Source organism: Solanum tuberosum, unplaced genomic scaffold (assembly GCF_000226075.1).
Source record: "Solanum tuberosum cultivar DM 1-3 516 R44 unplaced genomic scaffold, SolTub_3.0 scf00065, whole genome shotgun sequence".
In the NCBI taxonomy this organism is placed as follows: Eukaryota; Viridiplantae; Streptophyta; class Magnoliopsida; order Solanales; family Solanaceae; genus Solanum; species Solanum tuberosum.
In genome coordinates, this window is record NW_006238992.1 from 208,446 (window position 1) to 227,963 (window position 19,518).

The 19,518-nt window shown below is 32.3% G+C and overlaps 1 long non-coding RNA gene across 1 annotated transcript; it reads right to left on the reverse strand.

Moving 5' to 3' along the window:
• Window positions 1-16,024: 16,024 nt before the first annotated feature.
• LOC107060227 (uncharacterized) lies at window positions 16,025-18,905 on the reverse strand. Its single transcript, XR_001473211.1, has 2 exons — window positions 18,393-18,905; window positions 16,025-16,332 (listed from the first exon to the last, which is right to left on the reverse strand). It is a non-coding gene; the product is annotated as an uncharacterized lncRNA (long non-coding RNA).
• Between the last annotated feature and the right edge of the window lie 613 nt (window positions 18,906-19,518).

Here is a 19,518-nt window from a genome sequence, read left to right on the forward strand (position 1 = left end):
AAAATGCTAACCCCTTTCCTAAAAAATGTTTCAACTAAACTCACAAGCAAACAAATATTGGCTCACATGAATAATCTTCAAAAATAAAAGAAGACAAGCAATGTATCAAAACCTAAGAGTAAATGTTAGCTAACATATCAAAAACAATATAAGTAGGACGACGAAACTTAAGAGTAAAGTTAGCCAACATAAAAGAAACATAAGGCAACAAAAGAAAGGCTGAGGAACATTAGACTCCTATTTATGAGACGCCAAGCATTGCGGTGATCCTAATTGCTGCTGGCCTAATATTTTAGGCCAAAACGAGTTCCAAAGTAGAAACTCCAGCTCTCCGGTTGTACATGAAATATAAGAAGATAAAAAGAAACAAATTAGAAAAACATAAGAAGAGAATAAGAAGTGATTAGGAATAACCATAATCATGTCAGCAAAGTAGTAATAAACATAAGTCATAAAGTTTAGCAACAACATCAAATACAAGTAAGCAATAAATGAATGATGAGACAAATATTTCACGTGCCTAGAGGCAAATTTTTTACAGATTAACATTTTTTTTTCTCTTATACTCGTATAAGTTAAATTTGGAGTATATAAATGTTGAATTCATTTTATTTTTTTTACACCATGAACTGATCTTTAAGTATGTCTGCAATTGCATGTTGGAGCATAAGAATAGATATATACACATCCTTTTGAGGCTAACAGAAAGGGGTAAACACAAATGATCTCTGAAGAATGGCACAACAAATATTTACATGGTTTATACAAAATAAAGAGAGGATACTATAACTACTTCACCGATTATTAAGTATGGCTAAAATAAACTTCATCTATCTAATTTATAAGATAAACGAAACAGTCGTGTATCAACAGATACGTGCAGCAGCCTAGTATTAATGTATCAAGGTTCATTTAGCATTTCGTTCTCTTATAGTTGTATCTTTGATCAAAGGGACTTAAGGATATACGATACAAGATTTTAAAGCTTTAATCCTTGTTAATACATAAAGAATTCAATGATAAACTAACAGTCATCCCTTACTAGTTCATAATGCTATAAGATTTCAAGGCATTCTGTTATTTTTGGGTATAAAAAGAGGGGATTCAAAGATCTGCTTGTAGGCAGATTTTTCAGCAAACAAATATTGCTCTTTAGGCTTCAAAAAATTTCAAACAAACACCAGAATATCCATTAGGTAATCGAGGTAAATTTGTCTCATATTTAGGACAGAATGATGTCCTCCTACCCATATATGGCATTTAAACACACACACAAACATATTGTGACTGACATGAACGAGGATCCTGATCCATATCAACTATTTCATATGCTTGAATTTTATAATCACACACGTTGTGACAAAAGAGTAAAGTGCAAGTTTAGCCGAGTTAATCACCCAAAATAGGCATAAAGCAGAAACAAGGAAGAGCTATGGATGTTTAGACATGGCGAATAACAACCTGACTAACAACATTTATGAAGCAGAAGGAAAATATTCTCAGAAAATATGAAACATGAGGAGAAAAATAGATCAAAATCGATTATCCTAGAGTAAGAGTTAATCCAATTGGTTTGTATGAGTTATGATAATGCTTAGTAGATATGCATTACAAAGCCAAGACAGAAAAGAAAGAATTTCACATATTAAACATCAACGACGGAAGTTAAACAGAGAGAGGAGCGGACTTCGCATTGGTCTCTTAACAGAGAACTTTAACAAAGGACAAAGTTTATGCTAACAGGACTTCAAAATATCAAACATGCTTAACCACTCAAAATAGCATAGTCATTTTAAACTTAATGAGATCCTATAAACAAGACGCCTGAATTGTTAGTGCGAGCAGATGGGACGTAACAGGGATTCAAGTTAGACATGATAACGCTTTCCTAACAAAGCTCGACACTTAGTTAAATCATGTAAAATAAGGTAGGTAACCAAGTTATTTGCTCTCCCACATGATTTTAACATAAGGGTATTGGTATCCTTAATCACACCATGCTTTAATAGGAAAATAAGGACATCTGGTCATATGGCAAATTAATCTGATAACGTTGCAAGAATACTTTTTTTAAAAAAAATTTTGACGAGAGAATAAAGCTAAGCAGATCATCGAAAGTCCTGGTTTAAGAATTTTAACAACAGGTTAGCATCATAACACTTCAAAAACGAGTAGATCAATCACCAGCCTAGTTAGGCTCAAACGAAAGGGGGATGGTTATGTCCAAATCTGTTTAGTTTCATTTAACACCTCATATAGCCTTCTCAAAAATCCAATAGTTCATATTAACAACTTTGGGCAATGATTTGTTAACAAAATATTGTGTTGAAGACAAGACCCTTAGTCATCTCCCTTTCTTTTTTTTTTCTTTGAAATCTGAATTTTAACAAGATACAGGTATCACAACATTTTACAAACTATTCACAGACTAATTTTCAAATCAAACTGAACCGAGGCAAGATTCTGGAAACACAAAAAAGGTATAAAAATAAAATAAAAAAAACCAAACCAAATCAAAGATGGGTACATTTAAACAACTATAATTGCTTCATGAAAACTAAAGGAAATAAGGGGATTACGAACCTTGTGTAGAGCAGCAAACTAAAGTTTTGACGTCAAGAATTCCGACTTTAAACTCGAACTTTCTCAAACTCTAATTCAGAAAAAAAAATCGAAGGAACAGAAAAGGAAGAGAATTTCGAACTCTAAAAAAACTTGAAGTGTGTTACAATATTTGCTCTTTTGGATATTTCTTTGAGTTTCCTGGATGATTCTCCCCCACTCTTGGATCCGTTTTTTCTCCTTTATAGCCGATTTGGGGCCTCTACTATGTTCAAAAAATAAGTGATGGAACCTTACACCCATCAGATTAAAAGGACGACCAGCCCCAAATCTGATGGTTCTTCATGCCTTTCGCCTTTTTCAGGCGTAGCAGTGCCGGTGGTAAGGCTTTTGAGGTCTGTTTTGGTTCATAAAAGATGATGGAAGGGATGTAAAGTTGACATGAGAAGGATATGATTGATGGACGGCGTGGGGAGATATACTGATGACCACCGGAAATTGCCATTTTCCGGTGGTCTGTATGCGGAAACACTGGCAGAGGAGTGAGATGAGCGTGAAAGGGGCCTGGGGAAGAAGGAAAACGTTCCTGGGAAAGGGAAAAAGTTCGACAGGCATAGGAGTTGTACTTATTTTGGGAAAAAATGAAAAACTTGGGATTTAATTTGGGCCGTCCGATCATTTGATCGGACGGTTGGTAAAAATAGAGAGTTTAAAAATAAATAACATATATATATATATATAGTAAAAAGATGAATTAATTAAAGCCGTTAGATTAGATTGTAAGGCTGAGATCGAATCTAAAGAAGCACAATCCATGTGCTCGCCTACGTGGCATACACGGATTGGCTGTTTTAATAAGACTTGGATTGCCAAATTTGCTCAAATTGAATTCGTTTAAATTATAACTACTTTCTTTATTAAATAGCCATAAGTGATAATTATTTTGCAAGATAGCTTATTTGATAAAATTAATCACTCTTAAAATTAAATTAATACAAATTAGTAAATCATCAATTAACTAAGCTTTATAATTTTAATAAATGTACGAAAAATATCTATTGCGACAAAAGGAATTATATTTGAACCAAAATAAATTCAATTTTTAAGAAGAACAACATTTATAAAAAAAAAATGAGAAAGTAAGTAGTAATATAATATATTTAATTTTTTATAAGAAATAACATTTAAGAAATAAATTTATCAAGTCAAATAAATGATTAAATTATTTTTTTTGTATTCCTACAAAAAAATAATTTCATAACATATATATTTTATTATTATTATTATAATTATTACTATAGTTAAATGTGGAGAGCCAAAATTGGGTGTCAACAATCACGATTATGTTTTCTAACCTTTTATCTTATGGATTAGCTCGTCATTGCATGTCATGTCGCCCTTTTAACATGATTTCATAACTCTTATGCATTGCTATCATACTTGGTACATTTTATGTACTAACACATACTCTTGCCTACATTGTTTTCCCCAAATGTAGGGTTTGACGCTCCTATTCCGCATATTGTTGGCTAGTTGATACATTTGTAGCTTTTGACGATTTGTGAGTCCACATGTTCTGAGGATCGAGACTCTTTGTTTCTTTATGTCTTTTATTTCGGATGTTGTATGTGATGTATGGGTTACGTCCCAATCACTCTTTTGATGTAATAGTTGAGTTGAGACTTATGTTAGACTTTCTCTACTATTTGTCAAACTGTTATTATATTAAGCTGTCTTTTTAATTCTTTAAATTCTTTTATCTTGTATGATGCATGCTAAGTGACTTGTGTAAGGCCTCTCGTGGTCCAATACGCCATGTCACTTCTATGGTGTACTTTGGATCGTGACACTATTTTTTTCTTTCTGGTTAATTTTGGATATAGATTTTTGTTAAAAATTAAATATTTTTTAAAATTTTAAAATTATTGAACTTTTGTGGTGCTGACATACGTCACTTTTTACTTCTCGTATTATATATAGATAGATATCTATACAACGGCCCCACTCTTATATTTCTATTACTTCCGCGTAGTTTTGTTTAATTATATTATCGCTTACCATTTTCGATTTTGACTTGCCTACTGCGGGGTTTATGGTAGGCATCATCATAACCCGATTTCGGAATTTGTCGTAATATTAATTATAAAAAGATATTTTTGATATTCTGATATGGTTAGTCTAATTTTTTTCCAAATAAACAATGAACCTCGGTCAAACCTCACTATATTTGAATAATTAAAATTGGCTTAAGTTATTCAGTTTTCTTTTATAAAAAAATAATTTTCTTTTAAATGAATTATTCTCTTAAGTTAGTCAAATATGTGTTAGTTAAAAACCAGGTAACAACGTGTTTGTGAACATTATTTAATTGCTTAAAACCTTCTTAAAGGTATTATTAGAACCCTTACTCAAATATTTTAGTAAAGAATATTCTGTTACATTTTTTCGATAAAAAAGTTTATTAATTAAATTTTTTTTCACAAATTAAGTGACGACTTTTTTAAAATAAAAAACCTGTCATGTCAAAGTCCATATTCAAAATTAGAATATATATATATATATATATGTCCAGGTCATGTTACTCTTTGAAATAATGGAGCTCACCTGCGAATGCAGCCACCTGACCCGACCTACTCATCACGAATGTGACTCCAAATGCAACTTGGACGCAATAGGACCTTCTTTGCGAATATGATGGATCTCTCACAAATGGTAAGGCCAGATATATTCCTTATCTGCAAATGCAAAGAAGAAACTGGCCTGCACCAGACACCAGCAATATAGAATACATCCAAATTCTCAAAACAGACCCTCCGAACTCGTTTGAAACCTCATGAACACAAACCAATAATGACAATCAATCATAAAACACATTCTGAACTTGTTGAAATCATATATAAAATCAGCTATATGATATTTTCTTAATAAGTACTATTTTAATATGATATGTGATGTTCTTTCGGTCCAACTCGGTTAAAAATATTTTGTTAAACTTCCTTTATGTTGGTGAAATAAAAAGTTTTTGCAAAAGAATAGTAAATGCCAGTGTCCCCCAAATAGAAGCCAAAAGAAAAGAAACCCCACAAGAAAAATACAACTCAATAAGGTGCAACCAACACAAGAATATCAAGTGTACAAATAAATCAAATAGAAAACAACAAGTTGAATCAAAGGAACTAGGGAAGACACCAATCTTAAGCGGATTCACATCACAGGTCCAAGAAGTTAGGATAAAGAATCTTTGATTAAATAAATTAAGATTGGTGTCTTCTCTCGTTCCACAACAACCATCAGAATCTTAAGCGGATTCACATCAGAATCACCAGATCTGGACGCATCCACTCCAGCACCATCGAACAAGACACACTTAGAAAAGCTCAATCAAGAACAAAGAAAAAAAGAGCTAGAAACAGAAAAATAAGCATCAAAACATAAGGTCAGTTACAAGAGTTTTCCAAATAGACCATAGTCTTTTCTTTCTATGTTATTTACTTTATTGCAAGACTTGGCACTGGACCAACTAACCTTATTTTTTATTAAAAAAATGTTATAACTCTTATTGTATCTTATATAAATCTAATGACTATGCGTTTCTACAATGTATTTCTCATTTTTGGGTGAAACATGTAAAAATAAAATCAACAAAATTCTCATTTTTCTCTTCCAAATAATTATTCTAAGAAGGAGAACATGTAGGGGTCAAGACTATCAAATAGCCAAAGTCGTAGGAGTAATAAGGATTACTAATAATTCGAGAGGTTCTGATTAAATACACTAATTTTAGGGGTATTTAGTCAAACAAAAAATATCATGAAGAGGATTAAATTTTACTTCGGATATGTGATTTATGAACATAAATTTTAATAATCGATAGAAGAGTTCTAATACAAACTAATTAATTCTCCAGCAACACCAACAATCGATTTTTTCTGATGCAACATATGACGCTGATTCAACAAATGTTCATCAATTGCCTACGTCTCTAGCTTCGACTAGCAGATGTCAACCATGGCCCCCTAGGAATGATTGAGGTTTGTGATATGAAAACTCTCACTAGGTTCACAAATCATCTTACAAAAAATTATAAAAATGTCTAATTGAGTCTTCTTGAAATGAAAATGAATTCTTCCTCATTTTTTCTAAGACGAGCTTAGATCCTAGATGGAATTTTTACATCACAATGCCTCAAATGATTCCTAGTTATTCGAAGCTGGAGAAGAGCGCAATTGAGGACCGTTTGTTGAATCAACGTGTGACGTTGTTGAGGAGAAAATTAACCTATTATTTATGTTGATGTGGAATATGTTAGTTGATAGTAGAACCCTATTGTTTTTACTTACTTGATAATAACTCAAACATATTTTTTTTTTGTTTTTTTTTGGGGAGCGGGGGGGTGGGTGGGGGTTAACCGAAGCACTCTAGAATTAACTGCTTGTTTGTGCCACTATTACTTGGCTTGAAGAAACGTTGTAGACATTGGATTTTGTTGGAATCTACAAGCCGTGTTCAATTAGAGTTGGGACTCTACAAAGTGTGTTCAATTTCAATTAGAGTTCTTGGAAGCTACCCAACCCTAAACACCAGTTCACACCTATATAAAGGGTACTATATTTCCTTGAAAAGGCATCTCAAATATTCCACAAATTCATGCAATATTCATAAAGAGATCAAATCCAAATCATCCTAGTTCGAGAAATACGCCACAAACGACCCTCGAATCATGGATAAATCTTAGGAGAGTAGAATCAAAGGAGGAACAGATTTGTACCCATATTATTTTATCAATAAAATATTTTTGTTTCCTCAGATTTTACTTATGGTTAATATATTTTTCGTATGTTTAAAATTTGTTGCAAACAAACATATTTTTTTTAAAACACATGCATTGGTACATCAATATACCATGTTGCCCATTCTATCTCTCCATTTTGTTATTTCCATATTCATCATCCTAGGGAGAGGATGAAGAGTGCATATATAAAGGGGAAAAAATAGAAGTGATAGGGAGAATTGAGTTTGGAGACAATTAAGCTTTTCTTCAGGTTTTGAACATATTTGAAATAAACAAATAAACTAAAATAGAAACATATATTCTTATACATTCATAATTTGAATAAAAGTTGTCTCTAAACCCAACTCCCCCTTTTTTCTTCAACTTCTTCACATTATATATAAACTCCTCCTCCTCCTCTCTTTAAAATGATGACGATGAAAGTAACAAAAATGAAGGGACAAAATGGGCAACATGGTATGTTGATGTACCAATGCATTTGTTGTGAAAGAAACTTTTCTTCAAGCCAATGCATAGTAGCTCATACAATGAGTCACTTCAAGGCTGACTTGGTTAAACGAAGCCCCAAAGAAAAGTGTTTGTACTATTTCTTTTCATTATCGATAGCAATAGAAAGGTTCTACTACCAATTAATTAATTCCCAGCAGCAACAACAAAAGATTTTACTATAGCAACATCTGTCGCTGATTCAACAAATTTTCATCAATTGCCTTCATCTCAACTTCTTTTAGCAGATTTCAACTATGGCCCCTTAGGATTGATTCAAGGCTTTGTGATATAAAAACTCTAGCTAGGCTGAAGACTAGTAGTATTGAAGATGAGGAAAATGTCATTTTGAGTCTTCTTGAGATGAAAATGATTTCTTCATCATTGATAAGACGAGATTCATTTGACAAATCCTCAATTGATGCCTCAGGGGCTATGGTCAACATTTGCTAATCAAAGTTGGAGACTGGCAATTGATGAACATTTGTTCAATCAACATCTGATGTTATTGTAGAAAAACCTATTGTTGTTGTATCTGAGGAATTGGTGAGTTAGTAGTAGAAATCTATTGCTATTGTTGACTCGGAAATAACACAAATACTTTTCTTTGTTGTTTTTCTAAAACAACCATTCTTGAACTGATTCCTTGTATGTGCCTCTATTTATTGGCTTTAAGAAAAGATTTATTTACAACATATGCATTGGTACATTAACATACCATGTTTCCTATTTCATCCTAACATTTTTGTTACTTCGATGTTGATCATCTTATATAGAGAATGAGGGATATACATATAAAAAGAAAAAATTAGAAAAGGCAGGGGAATTGGGTTTGAAGACATTTCAATTTTTATTTAGAGTTTGGATGTAATAAAAATTATGATGATTGTTTTGCTTTATTTCTTTATTTGGCACTAGTGTATATATTTTATTTATCAATAAAAAGAAATTGGATAGAATAAATGACTTATCCGAACTTACTAAATTTTAGTTATTATCATGATATTTAGTTTGTGAGAATATCCCTAAACTTAGTGTGTTTTATTCAAAACCCCTTAAATTAGTAAAATATTACTTACCCTTGTGACTTTGGCTATTTGATAATCATTACTCCTACATGATATCATCTTTAGAGAGTGAGATACACTCACATATAGTTTTTATTCATGTGAAATTTTTTATGATAATCTAAAATTTGTACATTACTTTCGGTATAAAAAACTCTGCTAGAACTTGACTTTTTTTTAGGGAAAAGAAGTATTTAGATAAAAATAATGGGACTTTGGAAAATTTTGTTTTTCATATTTTTGCCCAAAAATAAGAAATGCATACTTGAAACAGATAGTCATATCTATATAAGATAAACTAATATTTATACAGTTGTTACCTCTTTAATTTACAATACTTTTTATTTCACTTAAAATAAAGGAGGTTTAACCAACTATTATAGACGAACAAATTGTTTAGAACAAAGAGGGGACAATCATGATGTACCAAGTCACTTAATCTACTTTTCAGGCAGTATCAAACAAGCATTAACAATTGAAATATGACAAGACAACTCACATCTTTATCTCCACATATATGATAAGTTAGGGAGGTCAAATATGAAGAAGTAGCAAAGTTATAAAACCATTTAGCATTTATGAAGATTAGTTGAGACCCTTTTTTAGATGAGATATCATTTCAAATTCATAGATCTTTTATCTACAAGTCATATATAACTCTATTAATAAGAAATACTCCCAAATAATAATAAAAAAAATCAGCAAATGAAAAGAAATAGGAATGGATGGCTCTTCCGTTCCATTGATAGAAATCTAACTAGAAATATTGATTAAAAAACATGTGAATCAATTATAACATGAAAGAAGTAAAATTTCGGATGAAATCTATCTTAATATAGTTAAATTTAAACTCATAATAAGATCTTCTTATAATGACATATGGAATTCAATGAGGAAGGATATTAGCTCTTCAAATCATGCTACAACATTCATATATCAATGAATACAGTAGTTTAAGTGGACAAAAATAAGAAAACTGCAAACTTCTCAAAGCTAAGACAAAAAACAAAATGAAACTTTTCTAAAATTTAAACTAAGCATAAACACCTAGACAAAAATAGAAATGCAAAACTGAAACTCAAATATAGAAATAAATCTATTTGAAGCACAAAAATAAAAAAGAAATTTATGTAGAGAAAAACATGAATGCAAAATTAAAACTCAAATATAAAAATGAATCTATTCTAAGCAATATAAACTAAAATAAAATAACAGAAGACAGGAGACAATTACCTCTTGCAGAGCAGGAGCTGGGAGGGCTACCTGAAATCCTTCTTCCAGCTTCGTCCACAAACAAAATTAGAAAATCTCAAATTTCTTAGGCCGAACCTTCGTGGGTTTGTTTCACGAAAGAGCACTGCTCTTACACCTAAGAATTCCTAAATTTCCCCCCTTTTATTCGATGCATAGGATGGCTATTATATATTTGATTTTGGGGGGATATCATGCCCAAAATGATGTGGGACTTGGGAGTTTTTGAATGGGAAAATTACGTAGAGAATATATTATAAGACCAAAATTACCACAAACACATCTGCTTTAGATATTTACATATAATATCAGATTAATTCCTAAATACACTTGAGTACTGATAAATAGATATATACAATTAATTATTCATAGCTATCCCTAGTATTAGCACACAATCTCTTAATTTTTTCATAACAATTTGAATTATTGATTGTATACAATATCAAATTTTATTATTATTATTATTATTATTGATTGTATTATTTTTGTATTAAAATTGATAATTTGATACTAACATACAATCTTTGAATATTTTCATAGGTTCTCATTATTTTTTAATCAAATGATTTTTTAGTAATTTTTCCATTATCTTTAAATTAAATAGATTCTCTCTTTGGTGTTAAGGTTTTACGAATTATATTATGGGTGTCAATCCTCCACTTTCTTTTGTGTACCTAACGCTCAATGACTCCTCTTGAATATGTCATCCTCGAGCCAAAGGCAAGGAAAGTAAATATGTGTGCTCCAAAGTATCAATATTAGCATGTAACAGCAATAACAATAAAAAAATGACTAATTAATGTCAAAATTGAACCACCTAAAACACTTTAAGTAGTAGTGGAAGACCCAAACACTAGTCCAAGCGAACATAAACTGGTCTTGAGCCTAAGATTCAGTTCGTCTCACTATTATTGGGGCAAGATCCACATTATTTTATTATGTTTTTTGGTTTGAATTCTTCTCACTAAAGTTTTAATTTCAATCAAGATGAATTCCCTTGGAAAAGTTTTATTTTTTATATGAATATTTACTCTTCATATATTTTCTTACTATGAATGTTAATTATAAATAATTATTTTCGATATTTTCATATGGTTAGTCTACCTTTTTTCAGAATAAATAATGAACCATGGTTAAATATCACTATATTTTTGTGGATAACAAAGTTCTGTTAAATTTAAAATCCGTAAAGAATTTAGATTTTATTAAACTCAAGATATATTAGTCCAAATAAATATTATGGATAAGTACTATTTGATTAATTTTTAAAGTCCACTAAGTAAGGATTTAATTAAATCTAAATTTCATTGGGCTAGCCTGTCAAAATGGATAACAAATGACAGACCTACGTTGCCAAAGTCCAAGTTGTCATCTCATTCTACAAGTCAAATTTGGTGTCACATATTAAATGATGTAGCAGACCAAGTAAAGCGAAGGAGCCAACAGGCTTATGCCACGTAACAAATGATATGACATGCCTAGCCAAATCAAAGACAAATAAAAATGTGTCACATGAGTACAAGTGACATGTTTTGACCAATCAAATATCATCATGTCACTGAAATCAGATTGGTCTGAGGAAGCATGTCCTCATCACGACTCTTCCATTCTATAACAATAAATAGGGTCCACATCGTTAAGAAAAGACATCAGAATTTCAACAAGTAGCCAAAGAGAGCTTGTGGATCAAACACCGTAGATTTCTCTACAACCTACAAGTTGAAGCATTCAAGCACTCAAGTTCAAGAAACAACTCAAGACCAGGACCACCAGATTCAAGAACAAGCTCAAATGCACTTGAATTAATGTACAAGTTCATCAAGATTCAAGATCAAGCTCGAGTCCCTTGAAGACAAGTACAATCAAGAACAAGTCAATCAAGATTAAATATCAAGGTCAAAAGTGTCATGACCCGAAATCCCACGTCATGATGGAACCTACTAACATTCCACTAGTAGATAAGGCAAACCCATAACTCGGAACCAGAAGCAATGGGCTATCATACGGAAGAGGAGAATTCAGAGAATAAAGAACAAATAGAGAAACAAAAAGATAAAGAAAGAGAAACAAGATATACATATAACACCTCATGACCTGGTATTAGTCGATAGTCCAATAACTATTTACAACATGAGTACAAGGTTAATACAAATATACACATGATTATCTCCAAATACAAAATAAAGATTGGTCCAGTAAAACTAGAAGGAGATTGGCAACTCCAAACGTTAGGAGCTCACCTCAGGTTTTCGAGAAATAGTTGCTATGCATGAGGTACACGTCAATGGTGAGAACTCATACTATGATCTATAGGGTGCAGACGTGTAATATGAGTTCCAGCAAGCGGTACTTAGCAGGCATAGGCTGACTAAGTTTATGATGGAGGGCATATGTTAAGTGTAGACCTATCAGTTCACTTTCTTTGACTTGGACCCAATTTTACTCTATCTTTTTTGAAAAGTATGTTCCTTGTACTTTGCGAGAAAGTAGACATAATGAGTTCACCATTATAGAGCAGGGGAGTTTGTTTTTCATATAATATGAGACTTTTTTACACTCCTTATCCATGTATTCTTTGCAACTACTTTCCATAGAAGATGAGAAAACACCATATACTTCTTTTTACATACACATTTTTTTGAAATCTTCTTATTTAAAGCACCCAGCCAATGGATGATTTGTTAAGGGACTAAATATGGGACTCCAGCTTGCAACTCTATAGATTGTAACTTATAGTATGTCATTTTAGGAAGTGGTTGAGCATGCTATGAATGTAGAAGGTGTGAAGCAACATTTTTGTCCTAAGTCTCCAGAAAAGAAGGTCATCAAGGGTGGTGGTTTCAATGGGTCCTTTTCTAAGGGGCTAGTTCCCTTGGCACTAATTTCTTAAGGGGTATTCTAGATGCCCAATTCAAGTAGCTATGCTGGTATCATCTGCAGAGGTCCATCTTGGACCACACAAGAACTATCAAGATAGCGAGGATATTCAACCTCTTTTACTTCAAAATAGAGGCCAACTTTGGACTGAGTCTATTAAGAGCGTGGTAAGCTAGAGCACATTCATAAATGATGTCCTAGATTTAGATAGACTAGAAATATTGTTCTACAACCAACTTTTCAATCTATTGTTCTAGAAGATAAAGAAGAGAGCCATTTAGTAGGATTCGTCCTCATCTTGGGTGAGGTGGACACATAATCGGTAGGGGTAGCACTCATCACGCTAGAGGAGATGCTTAGGAAGGTAGAGGTAGAACTCAGCCGAGTAGAGAAAGTACCCAGACTGGTAAAAGTTGATTGTTTATGTTTTATTGGGTAAACATAAGGTGACTGGCGTAAAGATCATAAGTACCCTTCTTGTTTATGACCGAATGGATACTTGCTCTTGTTTTTATCTCGGTTTCGCCTTTTCTTATGTATATTCTTACTTTATTGTTAGTATGGATATGATTTATTAATCTCTTGATGTTCCTATTCATGTTCCTACTCTACTGGAAGATTCTATGATCTACATACGGTCTACAATTCTTGTTAGGTGACTTTTATAGGTTATTAAACTTGGGTTGATATAGTGATCCTAGATATAATATATTGTGATGTTATTTTGGGGATAAGTTGGCTGAATCCATATCATTCTATCGTAGACTATCATACTAAAATTGTCTATATCTCCATGCTTGGTGTGTTTAGATTAGAGTGGAAGGGAGTTTATAATCCTTCTCCTAAAAAGATCATATCCTATATTTGTGTAAATAAGTTAGTATAGAGAGGATATTTAGCATTTATGGATCATCTTTGATATACAAGTGTAGATGCATCTTTTATTGGGTATGTTCGAGTGGTATGTAATGTATTAGAGGTGTTTCTGACTAACTTACTTGACATACCAATAAATTAGGATATTGATTTTTCCATTGATTGAGTTGAGAGAGTTGAAAGATTAGTTGTGAGACTTGTTCAGTAAGGTGTTTATATGAATAAGTTCATCTCCTTGGGGTGCTTTCGTCCTATTTGTGAAGAAGAAATATAGGAGTATGTGTGTATTGACTATTACTAGTTGAACAAGGTCACTATTTGAAATAAGTATCCCCTTTTGTGCATATATGACTTCTTTGATTAGTTTCAAGGTGTGTCAATCTTCTCTAAGATTGACTTGAGGCCCATGTATGATGAACTTAAGATTCAGGCTAAAAATATTTGTGAGACAACCTTTTGGACCTTATATTCACATTGTGCATTTCTGGTTATACCTTTCAGACCTACTAATGCTCCTATCACTTTTATGAGCTTAATGAATAGTGTTTTCAAACACTATTTATATTTATTCGTTATTTTATTCATGACATCTTGATATTTTCTAAGAGAAAGGAGAGGCATGAGAATCGCCTTAGGATTGTTTTGGGGTTGCTAAAATGAAGCGGTTGTTTGCTAAAAAATTTAGGTGTGAATTTTTGTTGTCTATAGTGTACTTCCTAGGGCATATGGTTTCTAAAGAGTGAGTGATGGTTGATCTACATAAGATAAAAATAGTTAAGAATTGGACTAGGACCACTTCAGTCTTAGAGATTCACACTTTTGTGGGCTTAGCCGATTATTACCATCGGTTTGTGAAGGGGTTTGCTTCTATTTCCTCTAAGTTGACCCATTTGACTCATAAGGAGGTTTCATTCGAATGGTCTAATAAATGTGAGGAGAGATTCCAAATGCTCAAGAATTTGCTGACCACAAAAGCTATTCTAGCTTTTCCCATGAAAGGTAAATATTTTGTAGTTTACTGTGATGCTTTATGTTCTAATTTGGGTGTTTTTATGGTGTAGGATAAGCTAGTTTCTCTCTATATATAAGTGTATTGTTTGTTGTTGTTTAATAACATTTTTATTGTTTGGTTTGACTGTATCGTATTGTATTGTAATTTATAAATTTACTAAAATATCCTTAATTATTCTAGGGTAGGAGGTTTGGCTAGAATTAAATAATATAAGGTAAACGGTAAAATAATATTATGAAATATTATGTAAAGATATAATGGAAAAAGAAATTAAGTAACAATGGAAACACACCAAATTGGTTGTTCCATAAAATGGGGGTTTTCATTGTTACGTAACAACGGAATTTAACAATACAATACAATACATTTAAAGTAACAATCAAAACAAACATTGTAGGTGTAGTAACGATACAATACAATACAATGGGTAACAATGATCCAAACAGAGTGTAAACAATTGACCTTAACACCTAAGAAAATTAAGAGTCACTTAGTACGACCTTATACGCAATTCAAGAATGGTAAGTGTTATTACCCGATTTCGAAAACTAAGGTTTCAAAACCATTTCGCAACTTTGACAATTTTATTGATTTTGGAAAAATTGCAATTTGGAAGTCGCCACTTAATTTTTTAGGAAAAATTAAGAAAACCATTTAAAAGGGGATTTTTTAAAGAACAAACATTTTAAATAAAATCAGAGTCGAGTAAGGGTTTAACTAATTCTCTAAGGAAGGGTTTAGGCATCTTAGAGAATCCGCTAACATGCGGTTTACCAACGGATTTAAAAGTTGGCTAATTTTAAAAGAAAACTTAAGATTACTTGTGAAAAATCTTGTTTTAAAATAGCAAAAAGTCTTTCAATACTTATACACTAATCTTATTCCAAGTAATGAAATAAGTCAAATCGTAAAGTGTCAAAACAATAATTTTAACTTAACATTTTATCCGAGTTAAGATTTTGAACTAAATGGTTAGCTCAATCTCATCAACGTGGATTCAAAGCTAATTACTAACTATGAAAAAATATGGATAATTCTCAAGTTAGTCTTAAAGCTTAGATTGCCTAACTTAAAAGAGTTTAAAAATTGAATACTTAAAGATGACGAAATAGAAAGCCATTAAAAACCTCCAAAGGATTCATCCAAGTTATGAAAAACAAAAACATTAGGGGTCATCTAAATAATAACAAAGAAAATGGGCAAACAAGAGTGAATAATCCGGACTTCCAGTTTCCCAATGCTGTCGAGATTGCCGTAATCTGCTGAACATTGGACTTTTATTTTTGAAAGTCCAAAAACTTCAAATTTTCAGCCCTTTGGGGCTTCTGCTACTTCAGTCGAATTCGATTCTTTTATGTCCAAATTTTCCAACTTTCAGCCTTTGGGAGTGTTGTAACTCTGCTATTGAACTGCTGCCAATGATTTGAAATTTAACCCGATGATATTAGCTTCCCTGTCACGACTTGATGGAAGTTGACTCAAAGAGAGGAGAATGCAAGGGAGCAAGGAGTCCAAGGACTCGAGGGGAAAGTATTCATGCACCAAGAAAAAGAGAGAAAGATTAACAACATTATTAAGATGATATTAAATCAAAGCTGAAAACAATCAATCAACGTATGAGAAGTCTGGCTATGCAAACAATGTCATGTATGCTCCAAAAATCTAAGTGACATACTTATAACTACTGAAATTATACTGAACAATTGACTATAATTATCTATCAGCGAAATAAAATAAAGATAGAGATTTTCCAGATTTTAGTTTAGACTTGACATCCCGCAAATATGAACTAAAGAAAGAACTACATCAAGTAAGTATAAACTCATTGCTTAAGGGACAAGCTAATGTCAACACGAATTTAATTTAAAACATGACACATATGACCATATTTAAACACAACAATTAAGAAATCTACCAAAAGCAGGTTAAATTTAAACAGAATCCTATCAAGAGTTATTGAACTAGAATTACAACAAAGAATATCTAAGAGTATTCAAGGATAGCACTTGGAAGATTTATGTCATTTTGAGATTAGATTAACAACAAATTGTTAAAGAAAAAAAGAGTTGATATCTTTGCACCTACGATCAGTAAATGAACAGGGGAACACATTTTGTAATCGAAAATGCTTGAACGACATACCATTTCATAAGCAGTTCGCAATTAGTGTAAGCAAAACAACAATGACAATATGCAGCCACAACTTAAAATAAAGCAACAACTAAACAAAGCCTTCTTAATCCATTTTGCTATCAAGTAACCTCCTACTAAATACAACTTTGATCAAACCAATAAGGAACTTGAAACAGATTCATACAAGTATCACACCAAGACAAAACCCAACACTACTCAGTGTACGAAACTCAAATCTCTTTTTAGATTTTAAGTTTAAACATCTGGTAGGACTGTGAATGAACAAGGCAACATAACACGAAAATCACATAAGACTAAATGACATGTATTAACTTAATTATGTTGAAGGTAGCGAAAATAACAGATCATAGCGAGGACTTCAAAGTACTTCAGGCTGACATGCTGAGTTCTTTAAACTGACATGAAAATTATAAAAATAAGGGAAGAACAAGCTCTACCATTTAAGAAAATGAGCAAACCAATAAAAGATCATGATTACAAGACATATGAACTCTCAAATAGAACAACGGATATGTAACATCCAAATTTAAACTAATAATCAACAAATAGGACAAAATCCAAACCAAGCCAATGTACGCAATTTAGGATCTGTAGCTCAAAGGAGTGACATGAGGATCTAAGGGATTTAGGAGCAACCAAAGAGAAGTTGAACTAAAACTCAACTTCATCTAGAGCTCAACTAAACATAGGATCAACTCATGATTCCAAAACAAATAATATCCTTAACACAAGAAGCAAGTAAGGTACCCACATTGTGAAAAGGGAACTGGATGGAATGTAAACAAGGGAAGGAATGCATAATACTCTACTGATATGTGAAATCCAAAGGTATACATACAGCCCAAACATGTAAATGAATGTTTAACCACATAAAAAGATTAGATAAAAGGGAAGAGCATTTCACTGATCATGAATGGGAATGTACAACTCCATATTTCAAATTTTGTTACCACTTAGATAAGTGAATCAATCAAGAGAAAACTAGGTATTCAAGAGATTTCCAAATAAAAATAAATGCAAGTTACAGACTTCGAACTAACAACTAGGAATGCTTGAATACAAAAAAAAAATCACAACTCTAACTGCACTCAACACTGATTAAACTTATCTTTAGACAATAGAAAATGCTGAAATTTAATTAACCGAGAGGAAGGCTTGGCCATCTCACATATAAATTAGTCGAATTCAAAGATAAGCAATTTTACAATTTTTTAAGCTACTGAAAACATATTTAAACAGCTAATGCCAAACAAAATTTCAATGAATAAGACATAATTAAGAGCCAACGAAAATGTTGAAATAAAGAAAAGATTACCTGGTAGGGGGCAGCGAACTGGACGGCGAGTTTGACGGAGACGATTCCACTTCTTTCAACTCGAGCAACCACAAAATTTTAAACTACAAAGACGAGAATTCCTAAACCTTTTTAGGGGTACTCTCAGGTCTCAAAACGCCACTATGAACAGCAGAAGGGAGGAGTTTATATAGGACAACTTTTGGGTTGAAATTGAGGGGGGAAACGATGTGAGAATTGGGCATTTTTTTCAAAATTCTTAAGCGGATAAGGATTGCCAACTAGGTAGTGTACAAATTCGTACCATTTTTGAACGAAAATTGGCAAAAGGAAAGGACATTGAGAGGATAATGTTGCTGGGAACGTTCTGGAAACCTCCAGTTATCCTCGAGCTCGTGCTAGGCACGCTTAAAGGTACGAATTGAAGGAGAAAAGGGGAATTGAAGAGGCAAAAATTTGGGAATGGGTTCGTTCTTTTCTAGGTGACCATTGCTGAAGTCGAGCGTACTGCGCATTCTGTTGGAATAAAGAAGAACAAAATGGGTTTGGGTATTTTAGAAGAAGAGTGGACTGGGTCAAAGAATGTGGGCCAAATATATTTGTGCTCTCCAGGTCCACATGAGTCTTTAAAGGGATGATTGGAGGACTTGGTCCTTTCACCGTATTTCAATTAAATCACATGTGAAATAAATTTTAATTAATTATTAAGCTTCTTAAATTTTACAATGTAAAATGATCATTTAACATAGCAATTAAAATTATTTTGAAACAAGAAGAGTAGTTATGTACTCTAATTGATTTTCGAGGAAACAAAATGCACACTTAGTTAAAACTCTATTTTTAGTAAACGATTTTTCCAAAATACTTATTCAAAGTAATAAATACATAAATCTGTATATTGTAAGTATATGAAGATATATATATTTGATAGGAAAATGACCAAATTGCCTTGAAAATGGTCTCGAAAGATTCATAAATAATTCTTTCGAATTGTTTAAAATCAAAGAAGCTTGAAAATTAACTAAATGTGGAGGGCCAAAATTGGATGTCAACAGTAAGGAGCTTAACTTAGATTTTTTTGGGGTCTAACAATATCTCCTCCTTGGGATCATTCGTCCTCGAATGACGGCTGGACTGAGAATGTAAT